The following is a 5574-nucleotide window of genomic DNA, read 5'->3' on the forward strand; positions in this document are numbered from 1 at the left end:
GAAAAGTTTTGAAATTCAAAAGACAGATTTTTAGCATGCATTTATGTCTCTGAAATCAAAGCCATTTTTCAGCGACTTCCTTTCCGAATCTGTCTCTGACCTCTTTAGGAAAGTTATAGCCCTATTTCTTAACTTTCCAACAGATACTTATTTGTCCAAATCCGAGGTCTATAGCCCAAGTTATGGCCCAAAAACCGGGACTGGTTTAGATAGACGGTCTAACCCATAGTGACGACTTTATTGCCATTTTTGACAATTAAAATGGCCTTATCTTACTTCTAGCCGTTCATAGAAGTTCTAGAGGTGGCTCTTAAGGTTCAATTGGGCTTAGGCTTGCTTCAGTGGGATCTCTGGAACTTCAGATACAAAATAAATACTGAAAATGGTCGTGATAATCAAGTGTGGGCTTTTGCAATAAATCCATAGCTCATTTTGTCAACCTTGGAGACTGATTTGGGCTTTGGTCCCTCTTTATTATTTGAAGTTCTCTATCTTAGCTTTTCAATGGATTAAACAGCAATCAATTTGGAGACTCACAACTTTAGAAACACCTGAAAAATTTAGCAAAGGTCAAATACTGAAAATTTCTTCATTTAACACAATTATTCCAACAACTATCTAAACATATGCCTAAATGATAAATATACTTAACCAACTGAATTAAACATAAAAACATACTAGAAACACTAAATGTGATGGGAGTAAAATTAATAAATTATGCACTTATCAAATTCCCCCACACTTATTTCATGCTTGTCCTCAAGCATGACTTAAACTCTTAATCAACTCCACTTAGAAGTTCCTTAACTTTACTCTATCACAACATTCTCTAACAAAAGCTTAAAAGTTTGAAAGAAGAGGCAAGTAAGGTAATAACCATCACAACAAATTCCATCAACACCATACCAATATATCAACAATTTCCAACATAAAACAAAATGCTTGAAATCAATTAAGATCACACAATTAAAGTTTCATAAAATTTTAAGTTAATCCATACCAAAACACAAGGCTAATTTATCAAAGCACAACAATTATAGCTCTTTGCAAATCTTAGGGGAGATAGAAATGCCCCCTCCCCCTTCCCCTTTTTATATATATTTGAAATTGATACTTCTCTCTTGTCACAGTTACTTTTTTTTTTTTTTCAACCATCACCTTCAGAAAATGTACCTTGCTCATATTCTAGCTAGCTTTTAGCCTGAGAATCGACGTGGGGTTCATGAAGACCCCTGGTTACTTTGCTTAACTAAAATAGCGGAACAATTTTCAAGTTCAACATTTTATTTCCCCCAATTTATGCATCTACATATTATAAAGTGCCCTGATAGATTAAACAAAGTTCTAAAATATGCATGACATTAGTTTAAAAGCACACATAACTAATTATTTCACTATTAAATCAAGCCTAAATGATTTATGTAGGAAAAAAAATTGCTCTATGGTATGGAGAATAGGGAAAATCTATCATTAAATTTACTATTACCTTGCCTAAAATCTCAAAAATTCAACCTAAAATAGAAAAGTCATTTCAAGGACAAAGCACTTTTCTCCGAGAGTTAATATAGAATCATGAATCAAGCTTATGAGAACAAATTTTATTTTATTTTTATTTTTATTTTATTTTTAACAATTAAAAAGATTGCAGCAACAAATTTCTCCTCCCCCACACTTAAAACTTACATTATCGCCAATGTGAAGCCCAAATGCAAAAGAAAAGAAAAAAAAATGCTAGAAAATAAAATAAAATAAGGGAAAGAAAACAAATCTGATTGTGGCTAACAAGCCATCCATGGGTTGCCTCCCAAGTAGCGCCTTTATTTAACGTCGTTAGCTCGACATGGAAAAGCTCTTTAATCCACTGAATGCTCCTGAAACCCCTCATAAAATGGCTTGAGTTCATGACCGTTGACTTCGAACACTTTGTTAGTTCCTAAACTTTGAATTTCAACTGCACTATAAGGAAACACATTAGTAACAACAAAGGGTCCAATCCAACGAGAATGCAACTTACCAGGCATCAGCTTCAATATGGAATTATACAATAAAACTTTTTGCCCAATCACAAAATGCTTCCTTATTTTGTCATGGAATGCCTTTGTCTTTTCTTTACAGATCCTAGAATTTTCATAAGCCTTAAGGCGAATTTCCTCTAATTTATGCAACTGTGATTTTCTTTCCACACCAGCAGTATCCAAATTCAAGTTACAATGTCTAACAGCCTTATATTCCAACTCATCCTCCATGCTTAACTCAAACACATCCTGCACAAATGTATCAATAATATCAATAGAAAAGAAAAAATGATCATCAGCAGGATACTTCATAGCATCAAAGATATTAAATTTGATAGTCTTTCCATCAAACTTCATAGTTAAGGTACCCTCATTCACATCAATTTTTATCTTTGCAGTTTTTAGGAAAGGTCTTCCAAACAAAATCAAAGCTGACTTTGATGAAAGAGCACTATCATCCATATCCAGAATGTAAAAATCTGCAGGAAAAATCAATTCTCCAACCTGTACCAACACATCCTCAACTACTCCCAATGGGTAAGCATTAGAACGATCAGCTAACTGAATAATGACACTGGTTTCTTTCAAAGGACCCAAATTTAAAGTTTGAAAAACTAAATTTGACATAACATTAATAGATGCTCCTAAATCTGCCATTGCACTTTCAAATCTAGAATCACTTATTTTGCAAGGAATAGAAAACGAACCTAGATCCTTACACTTAGGGGGTAATTTTCGCTAAATTAATGCCGACACATTTTCCCCCACACTGATCTTCTCATTAGTACTCAACTTGTGCCTTGTAGTGCATAATTCTTTAAGAAATTTGGCATACCTGGGAACTTGTTTGATCGCATCAAGTAAAGGTGTATTAACCTTTACCTTCCTAAAAGTCTCCAAAATTTCTTTCTCTTGTTCTTCTTTCTTATTTTTAGCCAACCTGCATGGGAATGGAGGAAGAACAAAATTATTAACCTTATTCAGTTTAGGTTCAGTATTTACCTCAACTTTAGGAACTTCACTCTTTTGCTCCTTGCTTCTTCTTTTTTATTGGCTCATGTGGAGTCTTATTATCAACTTCTTTCCCACTCTGCAACAGTATCGCACTCGCATTTTCTCTAGGATTCATGACTATTTATGATGGAAGCTTTCCAGAACCTTGAGCTTCAAGCTTACTTACAGATAAAGCTAACTGACTAATCTGCCTCTCTATGTTTTGAATGCTATTTCTGGTTTCCTGTTGAAACTGTTGTGTATTGTTAGCCAAAGCCTTAACAATTTCATCAAGTGACATATCTTGATTTGAGGGAGGCAGAGGTGGTTGATTCACTTGTCTCTACTGTTGGTATCAGTTTTGCACCGGTTGATTCCCATAACTCAGATTAGGATGATCTCGCCATCCTGGATTATAAGTATTAGAAAAGGGATCATACCTGTGTTGTGGCTGTCCATAATTTCCTACTGCATTAACGTGTTGGATTGATTCATCCTCTTGTAATGCAAGACACATGTCAGTAGCATGACCCGAACCCGAACAAATCCCACATACCTTGACAGTTTGCATTTTCCCTACAGCCAATTGCCTCACCAAAGAAGTTAAATCAGAGATTTGTTTCTCAAGGTTAGATGTACTTACCTCATTAACCTTTATGGGTGTGTGATCCATTATAATTCCAAACTGCTGAGAGTTTGCTGCCATGTTAGCAATCAGCCTCCTTGCTTCATCTGGTGTTTTGTCAACCAAAGCTCCTCCACTGGTAGCATCTATTATATTGCGGTCCATTGGTAGAAATCCCTCATAGAAATACTGAATCAACAGCTGCTCACTTATTTGATGATGGGGACAGCTTACACACAGCTTCTTAAATTGCTCCCAGTACTCATACAAGCTCTCTCCATTGTACTGTCGGATGCCACAAATTTCTTTTCTTATATTGGCAGCACAGGAAGCAGGAAAATACTTCTCCAAAAATATCTGTTTCATCCCATTCCATGAGTTGATAGATCCGGAAGGAACGTAATACAACCAATCCTTAGCTGCGCCTTCCAGTGAAAAAGGGAAAGCTCGAAGCTTGATTTGATCCTCAGAAACTCCTCGAGGTTTCATGCTGGAACACACAACATGAAATTCCTTTAAATGCTTATGTGGATCCTCACCTGCAAGACCATGAAATTTAGGCAACAAATGAATTAGTCTAGATTTTAACTCAAAAGCAACATTTAAAGCAGGGTATTAAATACGCAAAGGCTGTTGGCTTAGATTAGGAGCAGCCAACTCTTTCAAAGTTCTTGCAGCCATGGTTTCATTTTCAGAATTTGAATCTGAATCCGAATCCGAACTTAATTCTCTTGGAGATTGGACTCCTTCAGATGTACTCAGAATCTACCTAGCTTGCTTAGCCAATTTTCTCAACCGTTTAGCTATTTTTTCTACTTCTGGATCAAAGATCAATTCACCAGATTGAGAAGTTCTTGTCATAAACAAAAAGAAATTAAAGTAAAAATAGAAAAATGCCTTAAAACCCTAGAAAATGATGGAATTTGGCCTCAAGAGGGTAAGGCCAAAGAATCCTATGGATTCATTAGTCTTGATCAGATCTTCGTTTCCTTCAAAATAAGTATAAACCGCCCTCCTAATTCAACCAAAAATCTGTTGATGAATAGTAACACCGTATTTTTTTAAAAAAACCTGAAAACAGCAATACTTCACAAATAAAATTAATAACAGAATATCCTAACACTAAAAACAAGAAATCTAATAAATTTCAGTCCCCAGCAACAGCGCCAAAATTCTTGATGGTTGTCAATTCCACCAGAAATTTAATTAATTGAAATTACCAGTTTATAAAATATTTTCTGTGGTAAGTGGTAAATCCAGGTCAAACCCTAGAGACTGAATTACTAAAATTTTGTGCACTTGTGTAATAGAAAAAGAAAAAAACAAAGGTTTGGGGGGGGGGGGAGGGGGGGGGGGTTTGTAACACTAAATTAGAAGAAATCAGAAATTAAAGAACTAAATATAAAACTCTCAATTTAAACAAACTTCAGCCCAAGGTAATTCTCGTCCCAATGCATTTATTTGATCATAGACAAAAGAAATACAATTATCCTTTATTGAATACTTAACGTAGATTTACCAAACAGCGAGGTAAAACCCCTATCTTCCCTATACTCATCAATTCGAGCCCAGCACTCTTATTGACTCTAATTATTAATTGAATTGGTATTAAGCAATCCTCATCAAATTAATAACTGCTTTAAGAACAGGAAGTAGTTAAGCTGAACAACGATTTATAAAGCATAAACCATTTAATTCATCCTATTGTTTCTTAAGGTTATTATCAAAAACTTGGATCTTAATCAATAAAACCTAATTGCTACTAATGTTCAATCTTACACAACAATTACGGATTATGAAGATGAACTAGCAATTTATCACATCAAACAATTAACTAATAGGCCTTTTTAGCAAATCATTCAATAGATCGAAGACAATGAAATCAAGAAATAATAGATATTCAAAAAGACATAAATTTAAATTAAGAACCTGGTCTCACAA

General features: G+C 34.8%; 1 non-coding gene across 1 annotated transcript; it reads left to right on the top strand.

Moving 5' to 3' along the window:
• The first annotated feature begins 3844 nt into the window (after window positions 1–3844).
• LOC131181105 (small nucleolar RNA R71) lies at window positions 3845–3951 on the top strand. Its single transcript, XR_009149733.1, has one exon. It is a non-coding gene; the product is annotated as a small nucleolar RNA R71 (small nucleolar RNA).
• The last annotated feature ends 1623 nt before the right edge of the window (window positions 3952–5574 follow it).

Source organism: Hevea brasiliensis, chromosome 6 (assembly GCF_030052815.1).
Source record: "Hevea brasiliensis isolate MT/VB/25A 57/8 chromosome 6, ASM3005281v1, whole genome shotgun sequence".
In the NCBI taxonomy this organism is placed as follows: Eukaryota; Viridiplantae; Streptophyta; class Magnoliopsida; order Malpighiales; family Euphorbiaceae; genus Hevea; species Hevea brasiliensis.